The sequence below is a fragment of the Apteryx mantelli genome, chromosome 1, assembly GCF_036417845.1.
Source record: "Apteryx mantelli isolate bAptMan1 chromosome 1, bAptMan1.hap1, whole genome shotgun sequence".
Lineage (NCBI taxonomy): Eukaryota > Metazoa > Chordata > Aves > Apterygiformes > Apterygidae > Apteryx > Apteryx mantelli.
The window spans coordinates 55,329,576-55,345,164 of record NC_089978.1 but is presented as its reverse complement, the minus strand read 5'-3'; positions in this window follow the sequence as shown (position 1 = coordinate 55,345,164).

Genomic DNA, 15,589 nt, shown 5'->3' with positions numbered 1-15,589 from the left:
AAACTAGTTTGCATAGGAACATGTATAATCAAAAGATACATAACTCCAAGAAGTAATTTATTTTCCTTGTGGTAGACAGCCATGTTGGATAGAATCAGTTGCCATTTGGAGGTAAATCTCTCTCCCTTAATGACAGAGGCAACCTAGATGAGAGCTAACTTTAATGGGATTAATTTTACATAATTTTAGCTTTTTTTTTTCAGAATTCTAAAATCTGAAATTTTCAGAATCTAAGCTAGTCCCCCAAATTATTTCTATATCTAATAAAAATTTATTGCCTCTTCCAGTTAATTCATCTTTCTGTCTTAAACATATATTTTAGAATGAATTGTATATTTCACTGAAAGTACCTATTTCTTTCCATTGATTATAGAAGGAACCTAGAAGATTTAACTTATACAAAAGCCAGAGTTAGGAAAGATTAATTCTTCCCTCAGCAATTTGTTGTTTTGGAAATTTCCATTTTCCTCCATCGTCCACAGAAACTATATCAATTTCCCTCCTTGGAGAGGAAAGAAACACGCACGAGTCAGATATCTCAGTCCAGAGGCCTTAGGAGATATTTCAAACCAAGAAATAGGTGGCCTTTGCAAAGATTTGGAGATAAAGTGAAATTGCTCTGTAAGTTTGTTTCATGTAGAAAGAGAACTATATACAATAAAAAGAAATTGAAACTATCACTTAGTCATCTGAGCTGAATCTCTAATGTTACTTGCATATGTCCCATGTCCACACTGCTCAGGGCTGGATTGTTCAAAAATTGACTGGCTGTCCTTTGAAATAATGCTTGAGCTATTTTGCAGCCCACCAGCATGATTTTTTGTAGTATGAAGCAAACAATATGTTACATGACCTGGGTATGACATGAGGATATGTAAAGCTTTTTGTAAGTGTAAAGTATTCTGAGATGATGCTGGAGGAGCCTAATTAAATGTAAAATTAGCCTTATTATCTTACAACAAATAAATGTTATTCAAATGATCAAGGCTATGTTTTGGAGAGAACCAGTTAGACAGCAGCATTTGGGGTTTAATATCATAGGAGTGATTTCATGTTGTACAACTTTTCGGAGTCATTAACTAGGCATCTCTGTGCTTAATTATTTTAAAGGATACAACCCAATGGGCAAGGCAGACATATATTCAAGCACCACTGAGTTCAATTCAGTGTAGACCCCATAAAGGCATTCACTGAAAAACTCAAAGGAAACTTATTTTTTCATAGTATTCAAGAACTTCCATGGAGAATAAGGTGGTGGTGTTGGAGTGCTAAGAATCAAGTGCACATCTTACACTGTTTGAGAAACAACTTGAATGCACAAATATTCCCAAACCGTTCTGTTGAAGCTGGGACACCATGTAGTCAGCTACAGTAAATGTTTTAAGAAAGTTATGAGAGCTTCCTCCATATCAGTCTATAACAAAGTGCAACTCCTAACTTTTTTTGATTAGGTTATACAATACTGGAGATGGAGAATTTTTTCCTCAGGGATCCAAGCAAACTTTAGGGCAGAGTCACTATAACTTTTCAGGTGTTCACAAGTGACCTGTTAAAAATGAGATGGAGTGAACAGACTGACATTAAACAACAGGATTTCCAGTGATAAAGATGTGATGCACAAAATATATTTTTTCTAACTCCTAGGTCTTCCAGCTTATGTAACTTGTAACTAACTGTAAAGAAGATAAAAAAATCTTTATTCTTTTTGATTGCCTGTCATCTTCATCTAGTCAAGGCCTGGATCCAAACAGAAAGTGATTCTTCTGCAAATGAAAAAAAAAAAAGTGAGATATGTAAAGTTATCAAACAACATGAGCTGTAATTAAAAGTGCAAAAACATTGTAACTGTTTCCAGGAGCAAAATAACCAATGATCTGGAGAGATAAAAAAAACAACAAAGAGAGCACACAAGTGAACACAACATTCCTACATTTCACTGGAAACTAAAATGCCCTCAGGGGTTTACATAAACTTGCATGAGTTTAACTGGCGCTTACTTCACTGCTGATCCTGTTTTCACCCTAATTTGTCTTTTCTCTGAACAGGATTTTGCCTTTCAGCTATCACTTATGGTTGCACTGTCTTTGCAGGATAAATAGAACACTTTTTTGAACACTTTCTAGTCAATGCTCTTGGATTTTAAGGCTGAGAAGATAACGAGGAAAGACTGTCTTAATTAAGTAGGCGGAGTGACATATATGAGAACAACCTTGACTATCACTAGAGTATAAACACTAAGAAGAAAATAGGATAGTTCAGAGCAGCCTTAATGAGACACTTACATATACAAGACATATATAAGAAGAAAGGGGGGGGGGAAGGTCTTCTAGGGGTCGGATGTGATGACAGGGAAAAATACATGGAAAGAGCCATCTAGCCTATTAAATCCAATAAACCACTGTCACAAGCAACTATGCCATAGTTGCACCAACCTTTCATAATCAAATCAAAGTCTGTCTTTAAGTCAATCAAATTTTTTTTATGAAAAACTCTACTGGAATTGTCCTTAATATTTTCCTTTTCAGTTTTTTATAGAAAAAAAAAAGTTCACTCTTACCTTTATTTTGCTGAGCTAAAAAGTTTGTGTTTAGCTTTCTCTTAAGTGACAGGTTCTGTATTTCCTTGATTAGCCAAAAGCATCCTTTTATTCCTCTTTCAGTCTGAATTTATCTTACTACGGGGATAGAATATTCCAGATGAAGTCTCCAAAATATTTTATACAAGATGAATGTTTCTCTAATTCAACTGGAAATAAATGGTATTTTCTAGAATGTCATTTATCTTTTATCAGCTTCACATTTTGATGGCTTATGCGCATATACTAATCATTTAAATTTACAGTCTTTTCCAACTCATGAGCCCTTTGTTTAGAGCCCCAAATCCTTTTCGCTCTTCTCTAGAAGTACAACCTTGTTCTTGATTCCTTAGATTTCAAACAATTTCTTATTACTTCAGATTATCCAGTCCTTTCTGGATATGATCCTCCTTTGCATCAAGAATGTCTCCTAACTTTGTGTAACTTAGCAAATCGCATTCATATGTTCCTACCTCTTGTGCTAAAATCACAAACTACAGCATTTATCAAGTCAGTCCCAGCACAGCACCCTCAAAACCTCCAGGTGGCTGATTCCCCTCTAGTCACAAACAGATATCTTTTCTCCCTAGTTAATGCCATCTGTACTTTACAGTTCACAGCCTTCTCCATTTTAACTGAACTTTTCTTATCTGGCACTGTATCACAGTCTTTATTTAAGTTCTGATAAATTGATTTTCCACATTCCCTTTCTCATTTGCTTAAAGTCATATATTAAAGAATCAACAAACGATCTGACATCTCATTGTATAACATTCATATATATGGATAGATACATTAGAAATTATTAAGATATCTTTGGCTTAAAATCAGAGTAAATTGTAGAAGACTTCTAACAAGACAGTGAATCTAGCTTACTACGCAAAATTTTATAAAAACGTATGTTCATACATCTTTACAGATGCATAGGTGCCCCATGCCAAGTTTATAGACCAAGACTCCACATTCTCATTTTTTGTATATACTTAATAAACTTTTATAAAGTCATGACTTCTGCAATACTGAAGAGATAGACTCAGCTCTGGGAATTAAATTAACTATAGCAGTGGATAGATGCCTCTACAATGGAAGAGAGTTGTGTGCGTTAATTGGACTTTATAAGAAGCAACACATTAAGTACTAACTTAGTTAAATACTAACAATACTAACATGGAATAGGAAACATCATAGAGAGGGATGTTTGAAATTCTGTTTCCTGAATGAGTTTAAGTTTTTATTTCAAGACTGCAATGCTTCTGTAAAATTAGAATCCTGATCCTGAAAGACAGTTTTAGGATTACACTCTTATATCACTATTTCCTTTCAAATAGCAGCTTTCTTTCCAATTGAACGCCCTATACGGCAGGTCATTCGGTGAAATTGGTGAAGCAGCTTTAATTTCTTCTTGCTACTCTGTCTGGCCACAATGTGCTGGCAATCAATCCTTTAGATTTTTTTTTCCCCCTAAATATGGAGAAAATTGTATTCAAATGATCTAGGAGCACTGCATTCCCCTTACACCTGGCTTTTTAAACTGGAGCCAATTTTCTCAGCTCTTACACTTTAAGTGACAAGATGACTGTAGAATTCAGGTAGATCATCGACTTCTTGACAACATCAGAAACATAAGCAGAATGAAATTAATCTGAGATTTCATAGTACAGAATCTACCGAAAACACCTACACCATGAACTAAGCCTGCTAACAAGGAGGACAGGAAGATGTCAAATTACAGGCATTCAGATGATTTGGTAATATGATTTTGGTAATATTTGTAATTAGATCAATTTCTGGTCTTTTTTTCTAATTACCTTTATGCAAATAAGTATCCTTTTATAAATTTTACTTCTTGAGTTTTACCTCTAGTATGCAATGTTTTACATCAGTGAAGCTATCTGGATCATTTTCCTTTGTTGCAGGACCCTAAGATAAATCAGAGAGACTGAATTTCTTTTTGCCTTGTTGTTTTGTTTACTGAAGTATTTGTCTTATAGAGACTATGTGAATTTGATGTCAGTCTAACTTGAAGCGAGTAAAATCATTTTAGCACAGTTCCAGTCTTCCTATAGAGATACAAGGGATGGTATTAAACAATTGCTCATACGTTCAGGAAGTTGTCTCATTCTGTAGGAATCTAATCTGTCACTCTTCCAGTACACCGGTTATATAAGGCCTCTGGGAAAGAATGTGAGAAGATTGGGTTTGAAATATTATCATGATAATCTGCAGCAACACATGCACTCACACATACACACACACACACACACACACACACACCTACTAAGAAACTAGAATCCTATATGAAAATCATTTGGAAACATGCAGTGGAACACTGAAAAATACTGGTATATTTTTTTGGTTAGACTATAAAGTGTTGAATGTAAATTAAACACTGAACAACACTAATCATAATTATTGAAATGATGTAAATAACACTGACAGAAAAAAAAAAAAGTTACTGAAATTTGATTTTTACAGTGACCATGACTAGATTACTAGGTGGTGATTTCCTCAGCTTTGATGCCTCACTTAAACTACTCTAAAGGCTGTGAGTTTAATATACAGGGACTGGTAGGCTTGACTTAATATGAAGAATAATATATGTATATTGTTCTAATTACTGAAGAAAACATTCTGTTTCTCTAATAAATGCTATTTATGTTGCACGTTCAAAATATTTGCCTTCAGCTTTAAGATTTTGAGTGATGTGAATTCTGGTCACCTGAGAGAACCTCTGTTTCCTCAATTGCTGTAGCAGCAAAGGAGGTATTTTGGCTGGTAGTCTCTCTGAATTTAAATATTTGAGGACTGCTGAAGTCTAGTTAAGATTTGAGGGTCTTTCTCACTCTGTTTTTTTTTATATCCCAAATCTGCCAATCTGCAAAAAAGTAGTTGAAGATATTTCTTTCCTCAGGTGGATGCCATGACAAATGATTCTGAATGTTAAAATAATTTAACAGTTTATAATCATCCAGTGTCGTATTAGTAAAGAAAACATCAAAGATAGTATGCTAAAAGAGAGTATGATGGGTGCTCTTCGCATACGCCTACAGAGACATCTGTGGTAGTCAAATATAATGTTTTTTAGTATGTAGCATAGTGTATTACATTGCCAAAATTAGTGAGATGTCTGATAGAAATAAACACAGGCCTGGCTTAAAAATTTGAAGCTATCTTAGTTTTCTTTCAAGTTCTTCATTAAAAATAGTGTGTAAGACTGTTCAGTTTGCTCTTCTGGCTATCTTGTGTTGTTCTCGCAAGGCAAGCAAATCTTCTAGTTAAAGTAAGTAGAGAACATTACTGGTGCCAGTGATGATAACACGTTTCAGAAATCTTTTGATTAACACAATAGCAAATATTGTTTAATTCTTTAGCCAAATTGCCTTTATATTTACCAGAACAATACAAAGTAGCTAGAGCATATTCTTAAAGCTTTAGTAGACTGTAATATGTAACACTGAGAGGGAGAAATGATAGAAACTTCTTCCTCTCACCTGTCTTATTTTGCTGGGTTTTGGTCAAATCATTTTTGAAATATTGGTTTTAGTTTTTGCCAACATTGTTGCATTTTTAAAGTTTTTAAATTTCATAGTACAGAATCTACCAAAATGCATTTTTAAAGATTTTATTATTATTATGAAGTTTGAAAACTTAATGGTATCTGATTAAATTCCATATTATGGAAAACATACATAAGATGAATTTGAATAATTAAGTGAATTTGAATAGTCACGCTGGCTGATTGAATTGTCATTCTTCAGAAGTAATCTCAAATAGTACATATGAAAATTAAGTAATTTCAGATAGTATAGATGAAAACTTGCAGCAAGTACAAAACTTGAAAATATGTTGTGATGTTCCTTGGGTGAAGAGTTTCATTGAAATTTGTTTGTTGTTATGTATTTGAGAACAATGGGCAATGTTAGGGAAAAATGTAGCAATTAAAGATTATTGATATTAGACATAAATATTGTAAGCCTAACAAGCAAAAAATAGTAGACTATTATTCTTTACATACTTAGGGTCAAAAAAATAATCAGATAAATTATAAAGATATGTAGTCATTATAGTAGTCACTCAGAACAGTGAGGAAAATATAGAAATAAGAACTTTCCAAAAAGCTGGACTGGAATTACAGGTGTCACTATATTTAACTAACAGAAAGCAAATAAAGTTTTGTATGTGCATGTGTGTACATATTTTTATGGAAAGATGGAAGGCAACTCAAAAGCACTCATGAACTGAATGGGAAAAAACATGTTGAAAATCATATACAGAAGCACCAACAATTTCATTGTACTACACAGTGAAGATAAACATAGCTGTGTAGCAAGGCAAAAACAGCGTTATCTGAAAATGTGTTCTCAATAAAATTTCCAGGCAAGGTTTGATTTATAACCCATTTATACAGGCATAATAATGTTCTTAATATTTTGGAAAAGGGTTATTACTACATTTTCACTTCCAGCCCATTGATCATCTGTGAATACTTATAAGTATTTCAGCAACCAGATTATACTTGTGTGCAAATAATTTCAGTAGTACAAGAATGGAGCTTTTCCATCTTCTCTCACCTTGGCTTAGACTCTTCCCTGAGTCTACAGCTTGACTTTTTTTTTTTTTTTTTATCATCATCATTCCCTTTACCAAGACAGGCTCTTTTCTGCTTCCTTCCCTCTGTCATGGACTGGAAAGCAGAGCTCTTCTACAAGACAGAGTGCAACACTTCCACTCCTGGCCATGCCCCAGTATAGAGCAAAGTGTATCCACATCTCAGAGCAGAATAGACCTAAATTCTTTCTGGTAAAGACATTCATCCCACCTGACTTCAGGTGTCGAGAAAGTAGATGTCACCATTTCAACTCATTGTCTGAATTCCCCTTATGATTAAAGGACAGAAATGGGAACTTCTAGAATGTCTGATTTCATATTTACATAAATATCTAAAATAGGTCTAGTGAATCATTCCTCACAAGCACCTTTTTTCTCCCATTAAGTGTCATCTAAATAACAAGTCCAGATATAGATGGCTACATTGCAGATTTTGAAGGACAGACAAAGTTAAAAGCATTCATTATGATCATGCTGTAAATGCTGCATAGAACAGCAGCTAAGGAGGAAGCTACAGAAATAAGTTGTTGTTGAATATTCTGTCAAACTTCAATAAGAAATTGAATTTTTACTGTAATATTTTCTTTTAGGTTTTTGTTGATAGCTGATATGACTTTCCCTTTAGATGGTTATTTTAATTCTTACATTTTGACTCATAAGCAGATCATGAAGTGCTAACCTCAGTTTGATGGGCAAATAAATGCTAGGAAGACTGTCAGAAACTTTCCCTAGTTAAAACAATACAATATCTGGCTTCCATTTCAGATTTGTCATATCTGGATATAAAAGGTCAATTTACTTCAGAGAAATTCTAGAAGAACAAAATTGTTTTACTTAAAGCTGAACTTGAGTAGACTTTTTTCCTGTTTCATCACTATCTGACTATCCTCTTTGTACATAAGTAGATACTTTGATCTTTTTTAAAACAAAAATTCTTCTTCTCTAATATCAGCTTTCTATATCTCTTGCACAAAATATCAAAACTGTGAGCATACACACACACAATGAAATGATTCTTGGAAAATATATGTCAATTTTATATCATTTATATCAATGGACAACTAATTCCTAATTTTAATTTTTAATTACTTTGTTTTATCTTTTATTACTTTTACTTTTTCTTTTTTTTTTTTTAATAATTCATCTGTCACAGCAATCATTTCTGTAATGTCAGTGTTTTGGGCAACACAAATGAAATTCTAAATGGCATTCTATTGTACCTCATGCTTAATAAATGAAGAGCAAAAAGGCCACACTATGGTATGTGATTAAGGCCACCTAATTTAGGTCCTTAGAGGCTCAGTTCAGTTGCCCATACTTAGGCATCCAGTGCTGTCTGAACTGACATAAGGTAACCAAGGTATCTACCAAGGCCTATTGCATACGCCTTAGGACTTATCAGAGATCCTTATCTCCATGGCTCGGTACCAGGAAGCCACGTGGGATGCCTTAGAAGCATCCTGAAGGAATACTAAATGCCTCTATTTAGGCAAGTGAGGCTATCCCAAGTGAAGTCAATGGAGTCTCAGAAGCTCTCTATTCGACCAACTGTAGGTGTCTAAGGGGAGCTCAAGAACTCCCTAGGTTCCATTTACTGAATGTATTGAACTTGTTTAACTGTAATTATGTTTGCAGATGTGCACATTTAGATACCTAGATGATGTCTACATTTTGGAACTGAAATCTCACCCTTCATTTCAAGTTCCTTGTAAAGCAGTGCTATTAAAAAAAATCCTGAATGTGTAATTCAAGGCATAATTGAACAGCTACAGAGAAAACCACTTCCTGCCTACATTTTGGTATCTCTGTGACAGTTCTCCTGTGTGGTGTGAAATTTCAATAGATATGGATGAAAGGCTAACATAAAAGGTATACTCTTTTTTTTTTTCTTTCCAAACAATTGAAAACTGCTTAGGTGGTTAAGTTGTCTGTTAGCTAGGAAAATCAATTCACCTGCATGGGAGGTAACCAGGTAAGCGATCAGCTGACTGAGCTTGTCAAATGAAACCAAGATAGAAAGATTCTCCACCCCCACCCCCACCTCAGCACCCAAGTCAATGTAGACTGTTTGAGTACTCTAGTTGTAAGTGTAAGAGTTAGAGGCTGGAATTAACATTACAGTGAAGATATCTGCATTTCATTTTATCACATTAAGTTCCTTTTGTAGTCAGGAGTCAGAAATAGACATTTTGGAGACAATTTATTTCAACCTAAAGTTAAATGTCTCAAATATTTCAGCTGAACTGGCATCCAGAATGGCTTAGTTCCACTGGCTAATCATAGAGCAAACTAAGAGTAATCAGTTTTGATATATACACCTTCACTACTGACAACTAAACTTGGGTGAGATCCTGCTCTGAATAATCTAAAGATGTAAAACAGTAGGGGAAGTCTGATATCAAAGAATATCTAAAGGGTGAGAAAAAGAACAATGTTTAGTGCTTTACAGGTTCTGTTCTCAGCATAGTGGGACCCATAGCAACTTGCTGAGTCTGCTAATGAGAATAGAGTGAGAGGAATCAGTCAGAAAAACATTATTCTATATATTTGACTTACAAACACTTTAGATGCTTTAACCAGCCACGCTTCCTTCCATGACTTCTGACCAAGACTGTCTGAGAAAAGTTACTTATTATAATGTCTGTGTCTACAATTTAGCACCAGGCTCCTCACAAACATGTGTTTCACAACAGGTGAGAGACAGTGATTGACAATCTTGACAATTTTCCCCAAATCTTTATATCTGACAACACACTGAATGTAATGAAGATGATTGTATAGCTTTGCTGTTTCAGTATTTAATGTTCAATGACATGTCTTGCAGAAATAAATCCACCAGTGTTTTTCCAGCTGCTGCTGCTCTTCTTAGTTCATTCAATTACATCTTCTCTTAATGAGTTCCTCCCCTGTATCAATTGATATTAATTTTCCTGTAATCATTTTCAGGTGAAATGAAGAGTTTTCTTCTTTGGTAGAGTCTGTAAGGATACATGAAAGGTAAAGGACATGTAGATATCTAAAAAGTAAGGGCATCCAGTTTGTGAGGTATCTGGTTAGTGTCAGGACACATAGAATGTAGAGGCTATATGGATGCTTGGAGTGTAAGGACATCTGTTTTGTGAGGCTACCTGGTAGCATAATAGCATAATAAATAGCAAATAGTATAATAAATATAAATAAAATATGAGCAATTATAAAAATAAATGTTAGCTGTTAATTATGCTACTTATATTTATATTATTAGCTGTTAACATAAAAAACAAAGAGGAGAGACTAGAAAAGTAATAAATTAAACACCTATATACACAAACCCTAGCAAATAGGAGAAAATGGAGACAATATTGAGGATCAGAGCTCTCAGGTCACTGTCTGAAGGACCACTGAAGGAACCACTCAAATGCAGCCTTGGAGAGGTTCAGCCAGAACTCTAGCTGATAAGAAGGGGAGGGAAACAAGATTACTATAAGCCTCATAGGAAAGAGCAAGTTTATTAAGGGGTATTTGTGGAATTGTGTAAAACTTACTATGGGATACTTTGATTGTGAGAATGTGCAAAACTTAATATGGGATATTTAGGGGAAAAGCCAAAGGCAGGGACCAAGGTGGACCAGGGAGGAAAAACTGTGAGAAAAGGGAGAGGAGAAAGGATTAAAGGGGCCAGTCACAGGCAAACAGGCTGCAGATTAGTATGGTTATGTAGTCTAGCCCTGTGCCTGATCGCTGCAGTCTGTCCTATTTTACTATTAAACTGTATTCCTAATTACTTTCTGTGTGACCTTGTTTTGGGTCTACATGGATGTGTGATTTGCTAGTGAACTTCAGTATGGACTAGCAGGTGCGTAGGAGAAGACCAGAGTCTGGAAAGACCCAAGGTTGGAGCTGGAGACTGGACAAATGGGCCCCACGTGTAGGCATGGATTCTGGACAGACTTAGGGTCTGGTCCAGGTTTTGAGGGGTCCACAAATATGGGATTGACTGCACATCAAATGAGGTTATGTGTATATCTGCTAGTAAACTTCCATCCTGAGTAGCTGGAGAGAAGGAGTTGGATCGGACTGTCAGTTATCATCCATGTCACTGTGAGTGTAAGTGGTGTTTATGTCGGTACTCTGCTGGTCTGTGCAGCCAGCTGTGTGTGCATTGTGTGTGTCTAGATCTCCAGGGTTTGCACTCTGCCTTGCTGCTGGCTGGACCTGCAAACACAAACAGCAGTGAACAGGCAGGGAAGAAGAAATCCCCTGAGTGCACACGAGTCAGCTTCCCTTAACCATGCCCACTTTTTACCTCTTTCATAATTCTATTAATATGGAGAGAACAATCTTCTGTACTCTGATATCTTTTAAACTGATATATTAATATGGATTGACTTCCTGATCATTATTTTTTCATAATTGTATGACAACGGGCACTCATGTGAGACTCCTAGGTTTCTCAAAGATTTTGCTTTATTTAGTGACATTTTAAATTGGTGTTGTTCCAAGAAGGACTCTAACATTGCCCCATCAGAGTCAGTAGGAACTTTGGCTTAAATAAGCCAATGGAAGATAACAGTTCTAGTAACAAGATCGATTGAGTTTATCAAAATAACCAATAACTATTTTTTTCTAACTCACATCTGAGAATGCCTACCGAAACACTGGCATCTAATAATATAAATATCTGTCAAGAACTATCCTCTCTGCTTTGATTTACTAACTTATGGCAGAAAAATGTTATTTCTGAATAAAATAGCTCACTGAACTACCAAGTATTGTAGAAGATGAAGAGAAAATCTAGCAAATGTAGGGTATCCCTACACAGATTTCATTCTCAGTTTACAAGTTTTCATGGAATGATTGTTAATATGCTAAAGACACAATCATATTTGATGCGTAAGCATGTGCTATGCCTGTTCTTGCTGTTACAGAGTGATGGTAACAAACAGCTAAGACACTGTTTAAGAAGCAGCTTCATGTCATCTGTAACTGATTGTAAGAGCCCTCACAGTGTGCTTCAGGGCAATGACCAATGGTAAATAGTTACGTGTATCTGCATAGAAGTACCAGCCAGAATTCTGACTGACTATATGATACCAGAAAAGAAAAACATATTGTGGCAAGTGCTGCTCCAAAGACTTTCGAAACATCCTGTTCTCAATAACTAGCTCATCTGGATCTGATCCAAATCAGTGAGCCAGTGTCATGGCAGTTTACTTATGACCAAGTAAATTACACAGGATATTTCAATCTAATTTCTAGTGGATCAAGGTTTCCAGCATGACTATGTCAACTGACACTTTTGTTAGCTCTCAGAAGAGAGAGGCCAAAGTTTAAATACCCACTGAAAATGGATCATTTTACTTACATTCAGTGTTGAGACACATTGGCAGTGAAGTGCAGAGACTTTACACCACAGTCTCCAAGCCTATCAGACCTTTCACAATGAAGGTTGTCTTTGACCTCAGTATCTAAAGCCTTCTGTTCCTCACTTTTCAGAGGTAATAAAGCTGTATGTTTTCTGGAGCTAGCAAACCACTTTGCTGAAATAGGATTGCTGCTATTTATAATTAAATAGTAAAATGTTGTAGTTGTGCATGGATTTGCATATAAAAAACTCTCAAGATAAATATAACACAGACAGTGTCCTGAGAACCAGCCAGCCTATAATAACACAAATATACCGAAAGAAAGAACAAACATTGGAAGGAGAACAAATGATAAGATAGGAAGAATTAGCACGTGGCAATCACAGATGTAGTTCTTGTGTCTGTAAGAGTTCAGCTACATAGCTATTGTATCTTACTATTTTGTCTTTATAAATTGAGATAAACTATTTCTTTGATGTTGCATATCTAAAACACAACACAATGGCTTGAATAAAGACACAGCTAATGACTTTCTTTGTTGACCATCACAGAGTTGCACAGCAAAAGAGAGGAGATACAAGTTGGTGAATATTCAGGAAGTAATTGGTTAAGAAGATTGCACAAAGAAAGAGGACAGCATATGCAGAAGTACAGGAGTTGCATTTAATTTTATCCTTAAATGTTTTCAGCTTAAAATAATTGTGCCTTCTGGTTTAGATAAACCAATCTTTTAAGTTGCTTTTTGTAGCAAAACTGCTAAGACTTGGAATTCTTTTTAACAAACCATTGTAATATAATGCAAAGATGCTCACTTCTTGTCATAACTTTAAAATAGAAAGGCAGAGTGACCAAAAAACAGTTCAGTACTTTCTTCAGTTGAATTACTCTTATGTCTCTCACAAATTAACTTTTTGGAAGAGTCCCCATATTTGCCCACCTGGAAATTAAGAAATGATTGAAAAGTCTCTTAGAAAGTTCTTCTGTTCTCTTCTTTTCTGCTTTTCCTCAAGCAATTTTTTTATTACTATTATATACCTTTTTCCTTCCAGCTTAAACATTTAATCTGTAGAGAGATAAATATTATTTCCTACCTTTGCAAATATATTAATATTAGACCTCAGAGCAATGTATACTGTTGCCAAATCCAGTTGATATTTAAAACTGATTTTTCTTTATGGTTCAAATAAACTTTTATGTCCAACACATAAGTGTAAAAAATTAAAAATGCAAAGAACTAAACAGCTGGCATCCCTGTGAATCTATGAAATTAAACTGACCTGTAAACTAATCACTGACAGCAAAAGTAGTTGCTTTGCATGAATTGACTTCAGTGCACCTATTCGTTATGACATGGTCATTTGGAATATCGGTTTTTATCTGTTTGCAGTTTCCATACAAGCCATTTATGTAGAGCTGAAAACAAGCAAGGTTTTTGTTATTGGTCTTCATGAAAGAAAGAGAGAGAATTTCTAAGAATCAGTAAAAGGATTCAGATATACAGAGCTGCGTGACTGAAAAATCTTAGCATAGAAACATGTAATGCAAATGACTAGACATATATTAACAAAGTTGATAAATTCCTATTGTCACTCATTTTTTGTAAATGCACAGTTAGTAGTTTCACTTGGCGCTTTTCTGTTTGTTCTCTGCTTCATCAGCAAACTATCTTTAACAGCATCTGTAAGACTCTGTAAGCCTATCTGTAAGATTTCTCGGAGGCCACAAAAAACATTTCTTCTTGTAGCTAAGAGGTTTTGACATTACTGCAGCAATTTCAATCATTGATTTCTTATCTTCCTCCAGAGCTCCATTTATTACTGTACAAGGAGTCATTCATTAGTGAAAATTTTATTTTAAGAGTTCAAAATGCCTCACTGTCTGTCAGTCAGGCCCCTGTTCATTTAGACTTAATAGGCTGTCTGCATGCTTATCCTTCCACATGTGCTTAATTGCTTTCATAGGTTATGATGCTCTAGAAAGTCACATCTGTTAAGCGAATCATTATATACATAGCTTAACAAACAAATTTCCATGTACTTAGCTCCAAAAGCTTCCTGAACATCCCTGTGATGTTTGACTAAATGACATGGTTGATTGGTCCCCTCAGTCAACTTTTCTAAAATCATTTTAAAATTTAATCTTCTTATTTTTCTAAATATGTAACTTGAGAGCTAGCCGACTGTATTTTGGCTGAGTTTATCTTGTCTTTTATATTGTTTAGGAAAAAAAAAAGAAGAAAAAAGACAAGTTAGCTGTTTTCTGTGTATCAGTTCCTATGACTAACTTGCACCCTAGAGAGAAGAATATAAATTATGTATTTTTTCAAAAGACTGAATTAGCTTTGCATACAGCTGAACAAAAGAGATTATGGTGTTTGCTGTAGGTGATCATGCATATTTCTCAAATGTATTTTTAATATCTTAACCAAAACATATAGCCCATAATTTTTAGACATTATTAGATGATGGTGTTTTACTATGCTGTTCAAAGCAGGTAATGCTCAGTGGAAAAAAATTAACCCTTCATTATTTGATAACTTTGTTGGCATATTTAAAAAATATTTTAGGGTCTCAGAACTTAAAAACAAAAAATCAAAGAAAAAATAGGCCAAGCCAGAGTTTAGGTCTGGTTCCTTAGATACTCACTGACAGAGTGTCAGTTAAAAAAATATATATATTGGGATCTTTTGCATAGGGTAAAGTTTCATGTGCAGAATGCAATCTCTTAAATGGGATCATTGGTTGGCATCTGAATGGCAAAGGAAGTCTTTGTTGGAAGGGTCCTTGCAAAGGCATCTTTGGCTGGATTGGTGAGACTTGCCAAACTGCTCTTCTGATGAACTCTTATAACCCAGCTGGCCCCTGGTCCTATGTGATCACTCCAGCACACGTATGACCCATTGCTACTGATTATCTCAAACTATGTACAAAAAACATTCTAACTACCTTAACTGTGTACAGAAGACTGTTCTTGACCATTCCTGCATAAGCAGGAGCAAATTCTATTTGATTATTTCAAATTATCTTCTCTATGGAGAGTTTGGTCAATTCCTTTTGTCTGC